Source organism: Bidens hawaiensis, unplaced genomic scaffold, assembly GCF_021521415.1.
Source record: "Bidens hawaiensis isolate Kalapana, Puna unplaced genomic scaffold, B.hawaiensis_p1.1 tig00009443_1, whole genome shotgun sequence".
NCBI lineage: Eukaryota > Viridiplantae > Streptophyta > Magnoliopsida > Asterales > Asteraceae > Bidens > Bidens hawaiensis.
Window position 1 is genome coordinate 138,155 of NW_027491698.1, and position 24,477 is coordinate 162,631.

The window sequence follows — 24,477 nt, forward strand, 5'->3', positions numbered from 1 at the left end:
GCGAGGTTCTAGGGGCGGCAGGGTCCAAGGGGCAGAGCCCCTGGCTGGGGTCCAAGGTCAGCTTGGAAAAATTTTATTTCCATTAACTGTCTTAACACATTTTTCATTTGGTTTTTAATTTATTTTCTAATTTGCTAAATCCAGCGAACTTATCATTAAGCAAACTTAACAATAAGCGAACTTAACATTAAGCGAACTTACTGTAAGCGAACTTAACGTCATGCGAACTTATCATCATCGAACTTGTATTAGGCGAAGTTCATAGTAGGCGAACTTGTATAGATGCGAAGTTAACTTGAGCGAAATTAATATTCGGCGAACTTAGTCTTTAGCGAACTTAATCCTTGAGTGAACTTAGCTTTGCAGGCGAAGTTGCTCAGCAATAGTTACTGTTCGCTCTAAAACCCCTTAATCATAATCGTTTTGTCGTGAAATCCTTGAATATGACACGGATCAAACCCGTAAACGTTCTCATGTTCATTCTCGGATAAAACTTGACTCGAAAACATATAAAGTTCAGACCTTTATGATTAAAACGTTTAATATTAGGTCTAAGGTTTATCTTTAAACGAGCCGCACCTATCGCAGGTCCTGTAAGTTCGTTTTAACCTCAAGTTTACAACTTTACGTTTCATTTACACCCGATCCATTCTCGTTCTAAGTTTCAAGGTTAAATGTTAATAAAAACGTAATCTTTAAGGTAAAAGACGTACCTTTAGTGCTCGTTTGGATTTCGTTAAGCTTGGTTATGAACTCTAGATCTTGTATATAGCTCGTGTGGTAAAGATCTACTACAAGCTAGCGTCCGTTTGGTCTCAAATCCCTCTCGTCTCTCTCTCGGCCGTAATATGGTGAAGGATGTGTGTTTTTGAGTGTGTAGAGATTAGGATGGAAAGAAATGAGGGTTTAGGGTTTTAGGTTGGTTTGAAGAGGATATTTATACCTCTTGAAGCCCATGGACCTAAAGCTCATTACCACTTAATCCACATTAATTAATCTAAGTCCATGATCTGTTCTTTACTCGATACTTATTAATTAATAACGCGAAATCACTAAACGTAACTTTCTTTATTTAACGTTATAATATTATAGGATGTTACAAAGTTTTAAACACCTATGCATTTTTAAACGTTCTAACACGTTCTGCTGATAATTTAAATTAACCACCCTCTTTTTTACTAAAAAAATTGAACATTAAACACGTTTTATTTAAAAATCAAAAAAAATTAGTAATAGCTTATGCTAATTTGTTTGTTGTTACAAATCAAAACAACAAACAAATTCACACCTAATTCAATATACGTTCTAGGGTAACAAATTAGAAATGTATTACCTGATTTTTGTACGTTTTGATGTCTGTCGTTGATCGCTTTAGACCTTGGTTATTTATCCTTAACAACAAGCTTCGTTGAATTAGGATTTCCGGCCGAGTTCGCATTCAACTCCATGGTTTTTCGAGGTACTCCGTTTACTTCAAAAACGTATTGACGAACAAATTGGGGGTTTTTAATAACTAATTTGGGGTAAACTGGAGAACTGATTCGCGGAGTGGGAGGTTAAATTGAAATATTATCTGGATGGAATTGCCATTTTGATAACCGGTATGTTGTCAATTTCCTTTTAATTACAACCTTGCCATCGCGTTCTATTGTACGCTCCAGATCCTCTCGTACGTATTGTATGATAGTATATCAGTGTAAATTATAAGGGTTAAAATAAGTATAAGGAGTTTCCTAGGAATTGTAAGAACCAATAAATTTTTAACATTTGGCATTACAAATGATGGTGAAGGAACAATTCTAGGAAACTATGTCGGTTATAATGATTAAAGAGTAATTTTTGACATTTGACATTACAAATGACTAGTCTTGTTACCAAGTAAAATAAATTTTAAGATTCCTGACTATAACTTTCATGAAAGCATGTGAAAAAGCCTTGTTTGCCACAATGGGTTCCCCGTCTCAAGCTTCGATTTGACTGGTAATAGGCCTGAAACGGAGCTTCGTGGGCCAAGTTATACCCGTTTTCATGGGCCACATTTGGAGACACGATCATGAGCCTCCAAATATAACATGGCATGTTCGTCAATACTTGGGCCTTCATCACATTGATTACATCATTAACGGTTGAGATAAGTTCTTTAAATACTTACAATAAACACTAGTTCTTAAATATTATAAACCCAATTTTAAAATATTTTATTAACCACAATCAATTTTCACATGCCACTGATCTTTTCTAGTTCTACGAAAGGACGTGTCATGTGGTTTTAATGTGACTAGTCTTGTTACCAAGTAAAATAAATTTTAAGATTCATGACTATAACTTTCATGAAAGCATGTGAAAAAGCCTTGTTTACAGCATATGAAAAGGCTATCATAATACCACGTGAAAAACCTTAGGGCAAAACATTATATTCTACACTTTTTTTAATATTATTGAAAACACATGTATCTAAAGCCTTTAACCTAAAATCCTAAGTTTAAGGCAAGTGCCCACCGTCTAATGCTACTTTAAGGCAAGTGCCCATAAGATTTTTGAGAAATGTTGGGCTCAGAAACAATTCTATTATGTTTGCCGGTGAACTAGGTTTTAATGTGATGGTGAAGTGAAAAACCTACTTTAAAATGTGATGGTGATGGTGATGGTGAAGTGACTAGTCTTGTTACCAAGTAAATAAATTTTAAGATTCCTGACTATAACTTTCATGAAAGCATGTGAAAAAGCCTTCTTTACAGCATATGAAAAAGCTATTATAATACCACGTGAAAAACCTATTGGCAAAACATTATCTTCTACATTTTTTTTAATATTATTGAAAACACATGTACCTAAAGCCTTTAACCCAAAATCCTAAGTTTAAGGCAAGTGCACACCGTCTAATCCTACTTTAAGGCAGGTGCCCATAAGATTTTTGAGAAATGTTGGGCTCAGAAACAATTCTATTATGTTTTCCGGTAAAGTGGTTTATTTGTGAAGACTTGTGCCATAAAAGGAGGAGATGACAATAAAACTTATTTAAAATATATCAAAAGATAAAAATATTAGAGTACAGCTAAGCTAGTTGTTATGATATAGAAACTCAGAAAGGCTTTTTTAGACCTTTTTGTTTTGTTCTTTGATTATATATTAGTTTTACTTCTTTATTTTTGTTCTTTTTAAAGGTAAATGAGAATACTAGTTTTTTTTAACGGGTAAGTTCTATTATCTAGAGACATTAACTCAAAAAGTTTCTAAACTCTTGTTTTAAAAAGTTTTGTTTTTTGTTTTTTTATCAGTGGATCACCAACCTCATTAACAAATGGGATTACTAATTATTACCATAAACAGTTGCAAAAAGATGTTTGTTCCACAAAATCGCCCATGGTTAATGTCACGGAGTCATGTCATATGATTTATTTCCACAAAATTAATAACTTAAAACACATTTGTTAGTAATCCAAACCATATCAATGATGATTGATTAGGTTGTGCGTAGTGGGCGGCGAAAAAGGACGACTTCCGGCGAGAAGGGGCAACAACACCCCCCCCACCCCACCACGATTTTAGAGGCAATGTGGTGGGGTGGGGGGGTTCTCGCTCTCTCTTCCTTTACTTTTATTGTTATTAATATTCATATGTGATATATATATATATATATATTTGGTTAGTACCTTTTAAGAACTTTAATTTGGTTAAAAACTCTAAGAACTAATATGAACCACATATTTTGGTTAATATGAAAGTTTTAAAAATAAACAGTTAAGGGTATGATGGTAATTCATGTAATTGTCTCTTATCAAATTAAATAATTAATTCTCTCTCTTCTTTTCTCCTTCATATTTTCCATATTTGGTTATTTACAAACTGTTTTTTTATAATAGTCATATTTACAAACTTATCCAATTAATCATTTCATCTCTACTTTCTCATTGCCAAGGAGGAAGACTTCGAACAACCTGGAACAATATTTACATATATAACAAACTTACATATATGTAAAAAGGAAAACAAACTTCCACATAGTATTTACATTTCTTGTTTAAAAATGAGTCTTTTTTTACGTATATGTATATATATAACAAAAAAAACGTATTGCACGTGTATAACCAAAATGTATATTTACACGTGTATGTAACAAAACAAAATCTACTAACTCAAAAACATTTTTCAAATTGATAATTACACATGCGCACAAAATCAAAGATGTTGATTACCATAATATAAATGTTTACATACGTTCATATTTTCAAAACCATTCAATAATAAAATAGATTTCTTCATTATTTCCGGTATATTTCCGTAGTGTTTCCAAAACATTGTGAATGCCTTAGTTTGATTTGCTTGAAATATATTTGTATGAACGTAACTATTTAAACATATATAATATACATGGGTTGGTGTTCTTTCAGAACTCCAAAAAAAGTTAAGAATTTCTTGTAACTCATAACAATCAAACATTTTGTTTTTAATTTTTTTTTTCAATATTAACATTGTCTGATACTAGTTTTACAAGTTTTCATATATGTAAAATTTATATAATAACATATTTACATATATGTAAATAATATTTAGATATGTGTAAAATTGATTTTCATAATTGTAATCGTGATATTAAATATAAAAAGTGATAAAACTACACTCAAATAACGTTAGCATACAAAATTTTTTATAAAAAACATCCATTATTAAGAGTTCCTTCAAGTCCCTAAATAATTTAAGAGTTCTTTAATGATACTCATCCTAATATACGTAACCTATTTACATATATGTATATAATGCAAGAATGTCATGTTATAACCAATTTACGTATATATATATGTATATAATGCAAGAACGTCGTAATAAAAAAGAACACCTAAATAAAATATGAATACTAATGTTTAGGTGTTGAGAAACATGAATATGAATGAATTGGTTCCAATCTTCCATGAGTTTGATATTGAAATTCAACACTTGCTGTGTATATATCTCTATATGAAACATCATCAAAGACATGGGATCAGGGACTGACGACACAGTTGAGAGAGAGAGAAAGTCATATTATAAAAAGGCATTGGTTATTTATACATCATTTTGAGAGAATGAGTGTATAAATAACACACGTATTATCTTTAACATACATATTATCTTTATATACACCCTATAAAGGGTGTATGAATAACACATCTCTATAAAAAGTGATGGTCAACTCTTAGGAGAGAGACTGAGTAATTTTCGAAAATATTAACTATTAAAAAAGAGAATAAATTTATTCCCTATAATGCCCTTTTCTAATTTAACTGTTATCCATAATCTTTTATTTAATTACATAAATGTCATCTATTTTAAACCATTGATCAAGTAATTTGTGGTTTGGATTAGTTCTCAAAGTTCTTAAAAAATATGTGAGTTCTCAATTGATAACAACCATATATATATATATATATATATATATATATATATATATATATATACACACACACACACTAGTTTTTATCCCCCGTATTACGAGGGTTGTTTTGTACTGTTTGTTCTAATATTTATTTAATTTTTTAATTTATATTTTTTTATTGTATGAAAGTTAATAATATACTTATGGTTTAATGATAAATTGTTTCACAAATAAATGATATGAAAGTTAATGATATAACCCGGTTTAAAAGCTATATAGTTTTGATGAAACCCAAGACCCGTTTATTTTTTTACTATGAAATTGGTTTTTTAATTATAAATAATATTTATGAAAGTTAATAATATACTTATGGTTTGATGAGACCCAATACCCGTTTATTTTTTTTACTATCAAATTGGTTTTTTAATTTAAATAATATATATATATATTTTTTAAAATAAATAAGATATTATTTTTTATTATATCCTATTTTATAGGATTTTTACATAAATAATTTAGTGAGAATAATTTTTAATTTAGTGAGATGTTATAACCCGTTTAAGAAATATCTGGGTTTGGTAAGACCCATACCCATGAATTCGGGTCAAATGCATGAGAAGCCTCCATTTAAAAATCAAGCAAACATGGTGACTCCAAAAAAAATGGGAGCGACCACATCGCGACACGTAGGATTTTTATGTCTTCGTTATATATATATACATATTAAATGTTAAACCCAAATATTATTTTATATTGCTTTATAATATATTATATTTATTTAAACTTTATGTATTGTTTATTTAAGTATTTGTATGAGTTTTATCCATTTTTAACACTATATTTCTTAAAAATATAAATCCTTATATCAAATTAATATTAGTAATAAATAATTTATGTTTTTCGTAACAATCGTGTATTATTAGTAAAAAAATAGTTAATTGAAAATTTTAAACATTATACAGAAGGAAAGATTTTAGAGATTCAAGTTACACTTTTTAAACTAAAACTAGAGATGAAGTCAATCTTATAATATTTAATGAATATGGTAACTACAAATGTTGTATATGAAGAAATTTTTAAAGATTAGTGAAAATTGACCATCTAATTTTCTTTCTCTAATTTTATTGTATGAAAATTTTATTTTATTTCACGTTGTAATACATATTCGCATTCATTCATCTAATATCAAATTAGTATAAGTATTCAAATGTTTTGTTTTTTTGTTAATATAGTTTACCTAATCCGTGTATACACGGGTATTTAACTTAGTCTTAAATAAATATAAACGAAACATCCATATATTCTCTCAAGCTCTCAGATTGTTTAATTTTTAAATGAAGATTGCATTTAAAATCACTTATTATTAAAACATGGTTATCAATGGTTACCTCGAATTCAATATTACAACAAAACAAATAAAAAATAAATTACAAACAATATAAATAAAATTACATACATATATATAGTAGACGAGTGCCCGCATGATGCAGCGGGTCTTTGAACGCGGAATTTATCAATCACGTACCAATTATGAGTGTTTATGGTTCGGTTTAAAACCTTGAAACCGTTTAAACTGGTCATCGGTTTGGTTTCCCGGCTGGGTTGTTTACTTTAAGTCGTTGTTTTTACTTCATTTATCCTTTTGAATATCATATTTTAATTGATGATACTGTTATACTAATAATCATTTTAAAAAAAATTTATTATCAAAGCTTAAACTCTTAAACCAAACAAGAATCAGACCGTTAATAACAGTTGGTTTCAATTTTTAATGGTTTAGTTTTCGTTTAAAAACAATCAAAACCGGCATTGAACACCCCAACGTAACATATTAAATTTTCAATTTAAAAAATTATAATAATATTATATACAAATTAAAAATAATAAAATACTCGTTTTTATGGTGCAATATTTTTACAAAAATATTAACGTATGAAAAACTTATCGTCGTTTAAAAATTGTGGGTGAGAAGTTGGTTTAAAGTTGAAACTAAAAACATTATATGGTTAAAGATGAGGGGACAAACTTGTAAGTTGAGTGAATTGTGTTTAAAAGATAAGTTTACCCATAATTACACATGTACTTCATGCTTTAAGTGTTGTAAATTACTTAAAAATGAATGTATTAATTTACCCTTCTTTCTTTGATGTATTATATATAGTGTATATATATATATACACACACAACATGTACAATGAGTTTGTACTTCATACAAATAAAAACAAAACACACAAATATATGTACGGCAAGAAAATCATCGCATTTGGCGCCCGATGTGCCATCCTCGTCGTCAAAATGTGGTGCTTGGAGTGCTAACCTGACGTCAAGGTTAATAGTTATTTTAATTATTTATTTTAAAAAGTATTAATAATTAAAGAATAATAACAAAATTAATTAAGTAATAGTTTTCACGTATTTATTAAAAAAAATTACAAAAAATAAAACACATATATAAGCGACATACAGTGAGGTTCACTACGGTTATCGAAATAATTGTAATCAAGTTACATGCATGTTTTTCTTGGTTATAATAACAGTTCTAGGAGTTCTCCAATAACTTGCCGAGCTCCTTGGCTAGATAAGGTATCAATAATAAATACTCACACCTACCTATTATAAGTGTTTATATTTCTTTTTTTAAAATTTACCCTTAAACACACATATCTAACATTAATAAACAATAACTTTTCAAATGTATTATTGTCATTTGAAAAGAAAAAATAGTGTAGTTAGGCTTCATTAGCTTCATCATTACTTACTAAGGGGGTATTTGGGAATCTTTAAAAAATAATAAGGTATTTGGCATTGCTTATATTGTGAGAGAAAAAGTTCCATAAGTTACACTTATGTTTATTAAGTTATTAAAAAATTATAAAATGGTAACTACAAATAGCAGTTATGTTTCTTTGTTTTGTTCATAATCATGAATCATCCATCTTGCTTTGTTCATATAACACAATCATGTGTAGCAATTATATATCTATTACGCAAAATCTACACATTAAAACCACGAAAGTTTCAACGGGGACTAAAACTCCGGCTAGCTACCCGGGTAACGAGTGTAGGAAAAGAGGTTCACTTTGACTTAAGATAATAATAAAAATATGATAATGATACTCTCGTTAATCGTGGGAAATTCACTTAGTACAATACCGTTTACAAAAGTACATAAAAAGAATATAAAATACAAATTTATATATCAAAATGATTTAATCCATATCTTACAAGAAGTGCCTTCATAAGTTTTCTTCTAGCATCCATGTCTCAAGTCTTCAACAAATGTTTCTTCAAAACAACAATTCGTTTATTGAAATTGGGTAACGGTTTTGGTTAAGGAACATGTTAGACACTGGACCCTTAAAACAGATTTCGTGCCTACTCTCAAGCGCGTCTGTTTCCCAGGATACAACAACCAGAACAGTTTGTGTACTGCCGAAGATGACCACGAACCCAAGGAAGTCAACAGCTATATTGGTGTTTATCAAGATGTAGGAAAATTTGTTGAAGTTGTTTGACATAAATATAGAGAGTGCTCTAAATTTTGTCATGAGTATGTGTAAGTGACTCCAAAATATTTTTTAAGTGTTTTACAACATGAACCAACAAGTTCATTATGTACTTAGACAAAATGAGAAATACTCAACCAAAATTAATGTCATAAACAATAAAATTAATTTAGTCATAAACAAGATATATAATCTTGTAATAAACTTGAAATTAATTATTGTAATTAACATGGTTAAACACTTTTAATTAGATTTAAGTGAAGAATCAAAACCATCATATTTATTCATGACATGAGTAGAAACAAACTATTTGACCAGGTCCAAATAACTGTTTGCAACAGTCCGTTATGCAGGCGCGACACTCATGCGCTCCTACGTGGGACAAGATGTCGAAGATAAATCCAATTTTCTCTTCTTTGGTTATTCCAACCATACAACTTCAAGCATTGATATTCATTTATCTACGCTCCGTTTTGGACACTCAAATCAATATTTATACAACACATATATACATATACTATTCATGTCCAAAGTTAGTGAAAAACCTATTTTCACTAATAAATTTTTCCAACACGTGAGTACCCAAGTATTATAAATTAAACAAACATGAATGCTCTTACATCTATTATTAATAATCTATTGTTTTTTTTAACTGTTTCAGATGTTCACAATAGCCAAAGGTTTTCATTATCATAAAACGTTTCTTACGAAACAAATAATTCACTTACAAATAGAAAGGTAAACAAACATAATATAAATAACAGCAAAACAATTCTGTATGTAAATTACACAAAACACTTGAAAAATATAAACGCTTAAAAAATGTAAACTAGAACAAAACAATAATAGAGGGCAAATGATCAGACAGAGCTAACACTAGTTGAGCCATCATTCTGGCAAATCAAACCAATAGGGAATCTATTCATCATCACCTCATTCACCATTCCTTTGTTCAACACCAAAAGCTAATTTCAAAACTTAATTCAATCAAAATAATAAAAATAAAATAAAAAAAAAAGATCAGATAGAGCTAATACGTTGTCGCCATCATATCGGCAATCAAACCAATAGGGAAAACAATTTCCATCATCATCTCAATTTCAAACAAAAATTAAAGAATAAATATAAAACGGCGGATATCGAATTGGGGTTTAAAATGAAACAAGAGATGACTGCTAGCGTATATATAGATGTGAGGGCCGCGTAGGGTTTGTATTCGGTATGTTGCATAAATGGTCCTTGCAGATGTGTTTAGTACATACTTGGTTCTTGGGAAAGAGTTTTTACTACGACTATACCGAACATTTTTGGTACCGACAAGGGCAAAGCGCGGGGTGACCCCGGTCATTGCCGTTTTTACGGTTTATAAGTAAATTTCACGATTTTTGTCCAAAAATTTTTATATGTATCAAGCGCGATCACCCCCGTGGTGTTTCTCCAAAAAAACTATCGGTCACCACTGAACATTTTTTTATAATATTCCATCATTTGAATTTTTTATATGTATAAAAATAAAACCCGCATTTTAATAAACAAATACTAGTCGAATACTAAAAGCTTTGTTTTTATAAAACTCATTGAATGGGGCTAATTGTAATAATGATATACTTGTTTAAACAATAAAAAAACAACGGGATTGCCGTTGGGTTAGGGTTTGGAAACCATCTACCATTCATTCGGTTTAGAACTCAAATTCACTGCCATACCGAGTCACTGAAGACCACCAACCACCACTAAGCACAGACCGTCTTCTGCCCGTTGTTGGCTACCATCCTGGAGACCATTAGCCACCACACACAGGACAACGCCCTCAACCTTGGAGACACCACACACATCGCGGAATCGAATAACCGCACCCTTCCACTTGCATTATCATGAATGCTTTAAGTCTTTCTTGGTTAAAAAAATATCTAATTATTATTTATTATTATAAGAACAATCATTTAAGAAAAATAGATATTTAGATGTCATATTGTTTGACTCGACATTTTTAGGTCCGTGACTTCGATCACCGCTGTGACTAAGCTCAAGCTTCTCCACTTGGTACCGATACCATTTTAAATTTTTGAGATCGATATTATAAGTCCTTAACCGGGTCAAGACTGTTATAAGCTACCACATGTGTGAAATTCCTTTGGATATCACCACGAGAACCACAATGAGTATAGCAAAAACAAAGGTTACTATATAAACACTTCTTTTATTGATTGTAGAACACTATTACAACCAATCTAAGAGCAAGTACACTGCATAACGATTAGAGAATTAATCCCAAAACCTAGGCCGAACTTGTGTTTATATACTACACAAGTTCGCATATTACATATAAGGCGAACTTAAGTGACTTCGCTTAACTTAAGTTAGTTGCCAGCCTACTTCAAACATAAACATAACACTAACGATAAAACATAATATTTACTTATTACAGACTCGATTACAGACAATCATCTATTAAAATATTATCATCGAGATACTCCAGGAGATACTTTATGACTACCCTTACTTTTGATTGTTTGTCAAGGTGGTGGGAGTGGTTTCAACTTTCATCACCTTGAACATCTTGCTTCGACCCTTGAAGGGCGATGTGGTGTTCCCATTCCATCCTGCCCCAAATATCATCTCCATCCCAAAAGTCTACCCTGAACAACCTAATTTCTTGGGTGGTACCGAGGAGGGCACGGTCGTGTTCCCACCAATACCGAGCTACACTGCCTTCCTCCCCGAACTCACTCCGTCTATCCTTATATTTGGTTACTATTCTATTAAATTGCCCCTATATTATTCATCTAAAATACATTTTTACTCTTACTATTTAACAATTAAAAAAAAACAAAACGTTTAGTAACCCCCCCCCCCCCTCCCACCGGACAACCCAAACTTGTCGATCCATTTCAATAATCACCGATCCGATTACCGGAACCTAATATTCAATTTAACAACAACAATCGTAAATCTCTAAACTCCACATGTGCGTGATGCGTGAATCCTCTAATATTTTAAAGTTAAGACGTTTTCATCATAAGCAATTATATCGTTTTTGTATGTTGTTATAGTACTTTTTGTTATGCGATTTCACTTCAATTATTATATTTTATGTACACGAGTCGCTTAAATTAAATTAAGTTAAATTGCTCATGTTATGTTTTCTAGGGTTTGACAATGGGAATGAGTAAAACTGAAATCAATTTTAGGCGATTGCTAGCAGCTGCTCCAAAACAACAACATCGATCCAAACTTATTCATGTATGTAATTCATCCAATTCTTGATTTCATTTTCATTTGCTAATTTTATTAATTGTTATTAGGTTAATCATATGCTTATATAATAAAGTGCTAATTTTGCAGTATGTTGGTACTCTAAGAGAGCAGTTGGAGCAACTTGCTGCCGAGAAAACACCCGAAGGATTACCGAGGTTTGATTTCTTTTCATTTTACCATAAATTAGAGGTGTGCAAAGTCGGTTCGGTTACAAAAGATTTTCTTAACCATAACTAAATTGGTTCGTTAAATAACCATAGGTGGTCGGTTATGGGTCGATTCCGGTTATGTTCGGCTAATTGTCAGATGTATTTTCTTCTTATTATTTTTCTTTGTTTCGGTTGAAAATGGTTTGGTTATGGTGTTCCGAGCTCATTTTTGAAGTTGAATACGTCGGTTCCAAGCTTGGTTATGGTTTTCAAGCCCGGTTAGTTAGAATCTAGAAATGGAGGTATAAAATTTGAAAAAACAAGCATGCAGGGGCGGTTTCGGTTGGTTAATGAAAATACATTTATCGTAACATAAATGGTTGGTAAACCGGATTCAGTGATTCACTTAACCTTAACTGATTGGTTTTGTCGGCTATGGTTAATTTCGGCTAATTTTATCGGTCATGGTTTGGTTTTTGCTCACCCAATGGCAATTGAGGCTTCAATCTTTATAAAGCACTCAACGTGATAAGTTTTCTTAATTTTCTTTTGGTTATTGTTGGATTTCAAAAGCTACATTAAGTGAATTCTCTGAGAAAATTGAAGCAATTGCCGCCATTTTGGCTTCCTTAGAAGTGAGTATATTTCTATATTATTAACTGCTTATTTACATTTTTGTCATACTTTGTAACCAGACTTCAAATATCATCTAATTAGAGATTAATTTTCCTTTTATTTATTAGTTGGAAAGCCTAGAATCTCCAGAAGCACCAAATACTGAAGAACAAAGTGTATCCCCTTCTGCAGGGTTGAGAAGACGAAATATGTGAGTAATATTCTTTATTATGTTATTTTCAGTTAATAATGAATTTGTGTTTTATGTTATTGGTTCATCATGATTTAACAGACCCTCGTCAAGTTTTGAAGACAAAAGCCAAATTACAGTTAACGCAACTGATTCAGACGCTATACAATTGGATGCTGCAGCACAGTCCCATATTGCAAAGCACAGGTTCTCTATATCTATGCATGCGTTCACATGGCTAAATTGGCATATATTTTAGAACAATATGTCTTATGTTATTGTTTGACCCGAACAGGAAGCTTCAAGAAGATTTGACTGATGAAATGGTTGGGTTGGCACGACAGCTTAAAGAGAGTACTCTCATGATGAATCAATCCGTTAAAAACACTGAAAAAGTAAGTTTTAAGAAGTCACGTTTCATTCAGAAACGGTTTATGAACTTCGTTAAACAAAGTGGTTAATTTGTTATGATTGGAGTGCAGATTCTGGAGTCAACCGAAGAAGCAGTTGAGCGTAGCTTAGCAAGCACGGGGCGAGCCAACACACAGGCAATGGCTATCTGAGAGTTCCAAGACTTCATGCTTCACATGGCTTGTGATGCTTCTGATGACGTGTATGTTTGTCATGGTGGTTCTTATCAAAGTCACATAAAAGTAATCTTGTCTGTATGAAATCTGATATTTTTGTTTTAGACTTTGGTAACTCGAAAATATTGTATCTTGTTGCATGATTTCTTAAACTTGAGTGAATGTAGAATGACTAGTTGAGGACAGTATAGAGGTAGTCTTGATTTTAAAAGGCGCAAGGCTATATAAGGTCTCTGGAGCCAAGCACGTGCGCCACGGTAGTATCATCTATATGTACCAACTTTTGGGTCTGCAAAATTTTCTCATGGAAACTTATGGGAGTTATTAAGTTAAAATTTGGGATTTTGTATGTAGCAAATTTACATTAGTAAATGACTCAATTACAAATTTTGCCCTTTAAAATAAGACGAATTACGGTCGTGTCCTTTTTTTAGTTTCCTTGCAGGCGGTGTACTTTAAACTTTTTTTTCCTACAAGTTTTGTCCTTTACGCTAACTGGGTTAGAAAAAGTCAGTTAAATCCCATCACGTGAGGCACATGTGAGGGTAGTTTTGTCCTTTCATATATCTCTGCAACTAAACCCCCCTTTATCAGTCTTCCCCCTCTTTTTAACCCAACCCCACCTTCAATCGATCAGGGTACGATTAGGGCTTCAATCAATTAGGGCTCGATGCGAAATTCAAATACCAGGGCTCAATTGATGATGGATGATGGCTTACTGTGTTTGTGGCAAGGTAGCAGTTGTTCGAACTTCATGGACTGATAGAAATCCAGGTCGTCGGTTTTTCTCTTGTCCGGATATGGTAAGTGTGTAATTCGATTTAAGTTCCAGTCAATTGTTTATACTTCATGTTTCTCCTCTTTTCCAGACATCGGATTGCCCCTTTCTTGGATGGCGTGACCCACCAATGTGTGAACGGGCATTGGAGATTATCCCGGGCTTATTGAAGTCGAAAAACAAGGTTGAACAAAGTTTAGAGAGTTATAAAGAACAAGCAAGGAAGATGAAGAACAGATTGGTCATTAGTTTGATCATTTTCATTGCAATTGTAATTGCAATGAAAATGTAACTAGTTGACTGAATTTGAAGTTGTTGACTATTTGTATTTTGACTTTATTAGTTAATTTATGACTTTATGCAGTTTAAGTATTATGTATTTTTACTTTATTTTGGATGTAATTTTGGATCCCTTTTAAGCAATGTATCATCAGTTTATTTTGGATTTAATTTGGATCTTTGGTTAGTTTATTTTGGACTTTTGGATGGATGCTATACACAATCTGCACATTGTGCACTATCTACACATGATGCACAATCTGCACATTGTGCACTATCTACACATCCATCTACAACATCCATAAACCATAAACCAAGAGATGAATACTGCATAATATGATCTGATCTGATCCAAGGGCAAATAAGTAAAAACTGCACAATATGCACAAAAAGATGAATGAGTCATCTGCACAAACATCCATCTGCTAAACCATTAAATTATGTAAAATCTGATCCAAGGGCAAATATGTCCAAACCCTTAAAATAAGTAACATCTGATCCATCTGCAGTTCTGCACAACCATTACCAACAACCATAAATGCAAACAACAACCAAGTTAAATAATGAACAACCATATTAAAAGCTACTTGTCATTTAACAACTACTAAACATTAATCAACCATATTAAAGTCAACAACTTAAAGCAACATTAGTCCAGATAACAACTTAATACATCCATACCATGAAAAACTTGAAAAAAAGTCTAACTTAAAAATATCCATACCATAAAGTCATAAAAACTACAAAAACAGTCAAACAGTAGGCACATTAATCAGCAAGATTTTTCATGCATGATCTCTTGTTGTGACCCTTTTGACCACATGTCCCACAAGTGTTTGATCCTTTTGGCTTTGTCTTTCTCACTGCCTTCACTTTCTGACCTTCACCCGCCACAGCCTTTCCCTTACCCTTTGCATCAACCTTTCCCTTGCCCTTTGCATCAACCTTTGACTTTTTCCTTGAACCACCATCTTCCCTTTCCACTGCTGACTTTTTCCTTGATTTCTTTGGCCTTCCAGTTTGCTTTTTGAATTTAGGAGCTGTGATCTGGATTGGGACTTGTGATGTGGGCCACATACTCATACCATTGATGGGATACACCTTGTAGCTATACACTGCCTTCCACCTATCCATTGTGTAAATTGGTTTGACAAATGTTTCTGGCCTGCCAACAGATCTGTCATGTGCACCATTCACCCAAATACATGCCACCACATGTCTACAAGGTATCCCAGTTATCTCCCATCTCCTACATGCACATGTACTTGTGCTCATGTTCACTACACACTGATCACCACATGGACCTGTTACCTGATAATGATCCTCACCATTCCAATGCACAGAGTACCTATCATCCAAATATGTAAACCATTCACATCATTTACAAGACAAGTAAATATTCACATACAACTCACCTGCTTGCTTCCTTCTTCACTGACTCCATAATTTGTGTAGCATATGGTGTTAGTAACCCTGATGACCTATCAATTACCTTCAACACAGTAACAATCTTCCTCATCACATATTCTCTGATGTATTCCAGCAATGTGATAATAGGCTTGTCCCTTCCATCTACAGCTTTGAATTGAAACATTCACACATGTTGTTGGTCAACACATCAGACATTGCTCTACCTATTATAACAAAACACAACAGATAAAGGACAAAACTTGAAAGTTATGAGAGAATAAAGGATACAAAATTAAAAACTTACCAGAGAAGTGTGACCTTGACCATGTTTCTGGAGGGATCTTAGATACCCAAAGATGACACCTTTTGTTCAAGTTTTTTAGGTTGTTCATCTCTCTCTTATAGTGTGTAGGTGATGTACATCTAGTCAGCTTCCAAAGAGCATCCCTTAAAAGCTTTCCTTTGAAGAGTGATCTTAGGTTATCTTTAATGTGCCTCACACAAAACCTATGCTCTGCAGAAGGAAACAACTTATCTACAGCCTGTATAAGACCCTTTTGCCTGTCACTCATAAAGGTAAACTTGGATCTGTTGTTTATATCCAAGTCATCACCAAGGGATTCCAAGAACCATTCCCAAGAGTTCAATGTTTCAGCTTCAACTACAGCATATGCAACAGGGTAGTATCCATTGTTTGGATCTAGAGCAACTGCTATTAAAAGTTGACCAGGCCAAGCACTTTTAAGGTGTGACAACTGCCCAATCCGACCCGACCCAGGTACCCGTCTTCGAATCCGATTCTTTTTATAATTTAAAATTTGATTATTAATCTTTGTAAATTTAACATTTAATAAATTATATATATATATGTATATTTTTATATTACTTACTAATAATAATTTCTTTTCCGCCGACCCGTCCCTTTCTTCCTTCTCTCCGCCGTCCCGCCTCCTTTTTTCTCTCTTGTCGCCGTCCCGCCCCTTTGCTTAACCCTTAAGCCTTGAAACCCTTTTTCTCTTAACTCTTTGCTTGTCCTTTGGTTCTTCCCGCCTAAGGATGTCTGCACAGCTCCACGCGCCAGACTCCTTACAAGGAAGCCTGCGTGAAGACCAGCTGTTCCTGCGATACGCGAGGCGAACTGTTCCCGCAGCGCGCTAAGAATGGTAGTTCTTCCCGCGGCGCGCTAAGGATTATAGTTCTTCCCGCGGCGCGCTAAGAATGGTAGTTCTTCCCGCGACGCGCTAAGGATTGTAGTTCTTCCCGCGGCGCGCTAAGGATTGTAGTTCTTCCCGCGGCGCGCTAAGGATTGTAGTTCTTCCCGCGGCGCGCTAAGGATTGTAGTTCTTCCCGCGGCGCGCTAAGAATTGTAGTTCTTCCCGCGGCGCGCTAAGGATTGTTCTCTGTCTGCCTTCGCCCTCGCGCGCGCTCGAGTCTTCTCGCGCTAGACCTTAAGTCTTTTCTTCAGTTTAGGTCAGCCTGTATGCTTTTGAAATATCTTATCTTTTGTATGAGCACTGTAGGTCAGTTCCGACATCTGTCCGAAAAGCCACTTTCGGCGCAGCATGCGCACCAATCCTATTGGTTGACAGAAAAAGTGACTGACATAATCTTTTGAAATCTTCTTTTGCATGTCTTGAACAGTGCTTTATCTGACACCTCCCATGCTTTGATCTGTAACCTGTCAGCTTTTCCCCATCCCCTGCAGCTGCCGGCATATCTTTTGATATCTTTTGCTTTTGTTTTCTTGTGCTTTTTAATATCTTTTGCTTGATTTGATAAGATCTTTTCCCCTTTTCAAGGGATTGTGTTCCCTTGGGTTTTCCTATAAATTAAGCTAATTTCTTGTTTATTAACACTACACACACTACACTTAAACACTCCCCAAATCTCTCTCCCTTTGCTCTCTGCCGTAGTTCCTCAGCAGCGCCACCACTCTCTTTGCCTCCGTCTTTTCTTCTGTTCTGCCCAGAATCTCGGTAAATATAAATATATATATTTTGTTTTAATTTGTTTAACTAACAAAAATCGATACTTACTGCATATATTCAAGACATAAAAACCAATCGTTAAACCAATAACCTCTTATTTATAGGTTAACTTGTGCTTGTTTAAAAGTTGGTTCTTGCATTATCTTTCATCGCACCGTTTACAGGTGAGTAATCTCGTACTTAATCCCCTTTTATTTTTAACGTTTTGGGATGTTCATGTGTTCGTACAACTTGAGTCTTAAACTTGTTTATGAAATTTATGTGCGCAAAACCCCATGTGTTATGGACGTTTACTTGGCTGTTTATTTGTATGTGTGAATCATTAACCGCTTTGTTCGGCCTATTCCGAAGTTTTCATGGATCCATTAGATGAACACGGGAGACCTATCGTTTACGGTTTTCTTGTTTTGTTTACACATGCACGTATGATTATTTGTTTTTGTGCTTGATTGGGAGCACGGATTGAACTATGAGCTATGATCTATTTAGGCTTGATCACAATCTGATTACACCCTATGTTAAACCCCAGTTAAGCACATGTTGCGCGCAGTGTTTATTATTATCTATTTATATCTATTAAACTTGATTTCTCACCGACACGCAAGTGTTGACGTTTTATTTTAACACATGTTCAGGTTTGTTGTAGCTGCTTTTGGGAATCTCGAGGACACGTAGGATGTTTTCTTTTTCTTTGGACTTAGATTAAAATGTAACAAGACAAATTTATGTATTTGAATATTTTGAGTTATGATATGTGATTTATGTTACTTTACGATTTGTGTTCTGCGCGTGCGCAAGGAAAATGTATTTATTAAATATTGACACCCAAATAGTGTCACGAGTAATGAAACAAATACGTGGCGCCCCGATGTATAATCCGCCATCGGTCGGGGTGTTACAGATTGGTATCAGAGCTCCGTGACTTTAGGATAGGTGGTTAGACGTAACGACCTAGAATACCTAAGAGTCCCTTCTCGCGCATGAGAAATATCTCATGTTTGCGCGCTAATTGTTAATTACTCGATATTTATAAAATATGCTTGCGCATACGCAGCACATGATTTCGTGTTTTATCCGCGATCTTTCGATTTTTATTGTTAAAATTTCAATTCGTTTCTTTACTTACTTATTCGTTTGTTGTTGGGATTTAGCATTGAAAATCCGAAAAGTCATGGTGATACATGAATAGTTGATTTTCAATCCCCATTAACTTTATGTTTTAAATTGAAGATTTGAAAAGTCATGGTGATACATGAATTGTCAATCTCCAATACCCATTAACTTTATGTTTTAAATTGAAGATTTGAAAAGTCATGGTGATACATGAATTGTCAATCTCCAATATTCATTTACTCGATATTTTAAATTGAGAATTCGGAAAGTCATGGTGATGCATGAATTGTCAATTTTCAATTCGAAGTCATTACCTGTATTAAGTTTGCATTTAAATTCATATTTTACTTCAAAATTTGATAGCATTTAACTCCGCGAAACAAGCTTTACGACGATATACTTTGCGCTAAAACGATTTCCCATACCAAGATATTAACAAAAACTAAAACTTTTATAGAATGCCTCCGCTATCAGCTCGTTATCAGAGGAGAGAGGCCGCGCGCAGACGTAGGCAGCAACGTTCCCAGGAAATGGCCGCCGCAATAGCCCAAGCCTTAAACCAAAATAATACCAACCCCTCCGGATACAATATTAAATCCTTTAATGCGGGTAACCCTCCGAAATTCACAGGGCTTGAAGGAGCCACCGTAATGCTCCAATGGCTCGAGAAAATTGAGAACACCTTCCTCCATACCCAATGCCCTCCAGACCGACGAACCTTATACGCCTCAAGTGTCCTAGAATCAAGGGCGCTTACATGGTGGAACGGAGTAGCTCACGCGCGTGGCGCAGAGGCTGCTTCTAGCATGCTCTGGGAGGAATTCAAGGAACTTTTGACTAGAGAATTCTGCCCTCCCAACGAAATAAAGCGCCTTGAGGAGGAATTTTGGAACTTGAAGCAGTACAGTGGTGAAGCGCGCGAGTACGCTACGCGCTTCCACGAACTAAGTTTGCTTGTCCCGCACCTAGTTACCCCTTCCCGCCGAGCCATCGAGAAGTTTCTTGGGGGTCTCCCCATGGAAATTCAAGATTCTGTATGGGCCAGGAACCCAGCAACCCTCTCTGACGCCATCGAGTTGGCCGCTGTGCTCAGCGACAACCATGTCAGGGCAGGAACCCTGTTCCTGCGGGGAGCCGAGAAGACCAAACTCACCAAGACTGTCCCAGAACCAACAGAAACCAAGCCAGAACCCTCAAACCGTAACAACCTCAAGCGTAAGCGCAGACCCAATCATCAAGCCTACGCGCTTACCAATCCGCTCGTTGTCCAGCAACCCGCCTACCAACCTCCAGTATACGCTCCTAACCCACTGTCAACCTACCCAACACCCCCTGTAGTCCATAACTATGCCTTAACCAATCCCGCACTCCCTGCCCCGTCAACTAAGAAACCTTACACAGGAAACCAATCGCGCAAACACCACCAACTTACCCGCTAAACCCACAACCAGCATACCCTAATCCACGACCCAGGTCGTGCTATAACTGCGGTGACCCCAGTCATTTCCGGAACGCGTGCCCAAGACTGCAAGTACAAATTACGCAAGCTAATCCGGTTAACCAAATTTCAAACCAAGTGACGCGCGGACGAGCTTTTAATATAACCGCGCACCAAGCGCAAGCGAATAATGACGTGGTTAATGGTACATTTTTACTTAACGGACAATATGCATCTATACTTTTTGATACTGGCGCCTATAGAAGTTTTATTTCTCGCGCATTTGAACAAAAACTTGCGCGACCGCGAGTAAACTTAAACGAAAACTTTTCAGTTGAATTGGCTAATGGTGAAACTATTTTAATAAACTTCGTGATCAAAGATTGCACGCTTAACCTTAATGAACATGATTTTCTAATCGACCTCATTCCCATGCCTCTTGGAAGTTTTGATGTGATTATTGGAATGGACTGGCTCTCGCAAAATCGCGCCGAAGTAATCTGCGACAAGAAGTTGATTCGCATTCCTCGGGAAAATGGTCAAGATCTTCATATCTACGGCGAGAAACCATCTAACGGTCTTAAACTTATGTCATGCACTGAAGCCCGAAGACTTTTACGAAAGAAATGTGTCGCGTTCTTAGCTCATGTGGTCAAACCCGATGAAGGAAAGAAGAAACTTTCTGAAATTCCCATCGTGCGTGACTTTCCTGAAGTCTTCCCCGATGATCTTTCTGGTTTACCTCCCACTCGGGAAGTCGAGTTTCGTGTTGATCTTGTCCCTGGTGCATCCCCCGTAGCCAAATCTCCTTATCGACTTGCACCCGCTGAAATGCAAGAATTAGCAAGTCAACTTCAAGAGTTGACCGATAAAGGATTCATTCGCCCTAGCTCTTCGCCGTGGGGTGCTCCGGTGTTGTTCGTTAAAAAGAAAGACGGTTCGTTTCGCATGTGTATCGATTACCGCGAGCTGAACAAGCTCACCATTAAGAACCGGTACCCCTTACCGCGTATTGACGACCTCTTTGACCAACTACAAGGTGCCTCTTGTTTCTCCAAAATCGATCTCCGTTCTGGCTATCACCAGTTGCGTATCCGCGAAGAAGATATTCCCAAGACTGCCTTTCGAACCCGCTACGGTCATTTTGAATTCTTGGTCATGCCCTTCGGTTTAACCAACGCCCCCGCTGTCTTCATGGATCTAATGAACCGGGTGTGTAGGCCTTTCTTGGACCAATTCGTGATCGTGTTTATCGATGACGTTCTGGTATATTCCAAAACCAAGGCCGAGCATGAACAACATCTTCTGTTGGTGTTGCAAAAGCTTCGAACCGAACAACTCTATGCCAAACTCTCCAAGTGTGAGTTTTGGTCTGATGAAGTACAGTTTCTTGGTCATGTTGTAAACAAGATGGGTATTCATGTCGACCCATCCAAAATTGAAGCAATCAAAAACTGGATTTCACCGTCCACTCCTACCGAAATCCGTTCCTTTTTGGGCTTAGCTGGTTACTACCGGCGATTCATTTCGAACTTCTCAAAAATCGCCTTGCCTTTAACAGCATTAACGCACAAAGGCAAACCGTATATTTGGGGCTCGAAGCAAGAAGAAGCCTTTCAAACGCTCAAGCAATTGTTGTGCGAAGCTCCTGTTCTAGCGTTACCTGAGGGTACTGACGACTTTGTCGTTTATTGTGATGCCTCCAACCAAGGTCTCGGTTGTGTACTTATGCAACGAGGCAAGGTTATCGCTTACGCGTCTAGGCAACTCAAAATTCATGAAAAGAATTATACGACTCACGACCTCGAACTTGGTGCAGTTGTATTTGCCTTAAAAATCTGGAGACACTACCTCTATGGGACTAAGTGCATCATTTACACAGACCATAAAAGCCTTCAGCACATTTTTGATCAAAAGGAACTTAACATGAGACAACGCCGATGGAACGAACTCATCAGCGATTACGATTGTGAGATCCGATATCACCCTGGAAAGGCTAATGTGGTAGCCGATGCGCTCAGCCGCAAACCCAGTCAACTCAACTGTATCTTGCCGCGCACGCAGCTTCATTTCGCGCCGATCCAAAACGATCTTGAATCGCGCATTCGCGACGCGCAGCGCGCATCGATCAGCAAAGGCAGCCTACGCGCCGAGTTAGCGTGTGGTGCTGAAGCGCATCTAGTCCCTAACCTGAATGGAATTCTCTGTTATCTCAATCGCATCTGGATCCCCAATGATGAGAATCTTCGCTCTGTCATACTGAGTGAAGCACACAAAACTCGGTATTCCATTCATCCTGGTGCTGACAAAATGTACAAAGATTTGCGCCTTTCTTATTGGTGGCCTGGTATGAAAAAGGATATTGCTGTGTTCGTAGCTAAATGCCTAACTTGTTCTAAGGTAAAAGCTGAACATCAACGCCCATCTGGTTTGCTCGAACAACCTGAAATTCCTACGTGGAAATGGGAAAGTATAGCAATGGACTTTATCACCAAGTTACCCTTGACCGCAAGCAAACATGATAGCATTTGGGTAATAGTGGATCGATTGACCAAGTCTGCCCACTTTCTGCCCATTCGTGAAACCTACCGTGTTGAACAACTTGCGCATCTTTATGTCAAAGAAATTGTCTGCCGTCATGGTACTCCCTTGAGCATCATATCCGATCGCGATGGCCGTTTTATATCTCGCTTTTGGAAATCTCTCCAATCTGCGTTAGGAACTCGTTTGGACATGAGTACTGCATATCATCCTCAGACTGACGGACAGTCTGAGCGAACCATCCAAACCCTTGAGGATATGCTTCGATCTTGTGTTCTTGATTTTGGAGGTAATTGGGATTCACACCTACCTCTGATCGAGTTCTCTTATAATAACAGCTATCATTCCAGCATCGGTATGGCTCCATTTGAAGCACTTTAAGGTCGAAAGTGCCGCTCACCGATTTGTTGGAGCGAAGTGGGTGAAGTTCAAATCACAGGACCCGAACTAGTTCAAGAGACAACCGATAAAATCGCCAAGATCCGTGATCATCTACTGACTGCCAGAAGCCGACAGAAGAATTACGCAGATCACAGGCGGAAGCCTCTCGAATTTCTAGTTGGTGATCTTGTTCTCCTCAAAGTGTCGCCCTGGAAGGGTGTTGTCCGCTTTGGGAAGAAAGGTAAGCTTGCACCTCGTTATGTTGGTCCGTTCAAGATTCTTGCGAGGGTGGGAAAAGTTGCCTACAAACTGGACCTGCCGCCCGCGCTCAGCAATGTGCATCCAACTTTCCATGTATCCAATCTCAAGAAATGTTTAGCTGACGAGAACCTCCACATACCACTTGATGAAGTTCAAGTTGATGAGTCTATGCATTTCGTTGAGAAGCCTGTTGAGATTATGGATCGCGAGGTAAAGCAAACCAAGCGCAGTCGCATCCCTATTGTCAAAGTTCGTTGGCAGTCCAAGCGCGGAGCCGAGTTCACTTGGGAAAGGGAAGATCAGATGAAGATCAAGTACTCGCACCTTTTCTCTGCGCATCCTACTTCGAGATAAATTTCGGGACGAAATTTCTTAAAGTAGGGGAGACTGTGACAACTGCCCAATCCGACCCGACCCAGGTACCCGTCTTCGAATCCGATTCTTTTTATAATTTAAAATTTGATTATTAATCTTTGTAAATTTAACATTTAATAAATTATATATATATATATGTATATTTTTATATTACTTACTAATAATAATTTCTTTTCCGCCGACCCGTCCCTTTCTTCCTTCTCTCCGCCGTCCCGCCTCCCTTTTTCTCTCTTGTCGCCGTCCCGCCCCTTTGCT

The 24,477-nt window shown here is 36.0% G+C and overlaps 2 non-coding genes and 1 pseudogene across 3 annotated transcripts; 1 reads left to right on the forward strand and 2 right to left on the reverse strand.

Annotated features, from left to right (window-relative positions):
- Positions 1 to 9,713: 9,713 nt before the first annotated feature.
- On the reverse strand, positions 9,714 to 9,798 carry LOC143532342 (small nucleolar RNA Z102/R77). Its single transcript, XR_013135161.1, has one exon. It is a non-coding gene; the product is annotated as a small nucleolar RNA Z102/R77 (small nucleolar RNA).
- A 75-nt stretch (positions 9,799 to 9,873) lies between these two features.
- Positions 9,874 to 9,959, reverse strand: LOC143532341 (small nucleolar RNA Z102/R77). Its single transcript, XR_013135160.1, has one exon. It is a non-coding gene; the product is annotated as a small nucleolar RNA Z102/R77 (small nucleolar RNA).
- A 2,039-nt stretch (positions 9,960 to 11,998) lies between these two features.
- Positions 11,999 to 13,970, forward strand: LOC143532308 (uncharacterized; annotated as a pseudogene). The gene is made up of 7 exons (XR_013135152.1): positions 11,999 to 12,102; positions 12,205 to 12,271; positions 12,828 to 12,901; positions 13,010 to 13,092; positions 13,174 to 13,278; positions 13,367 to 13,466; positions 13,554 to 13,970. The product of XR_013135152.1 is annotated as an uncharacterized LOC143532308 (transcript).
- Positions 13,971 to 24,477: the final 10,507 nt, after the last annotated feature.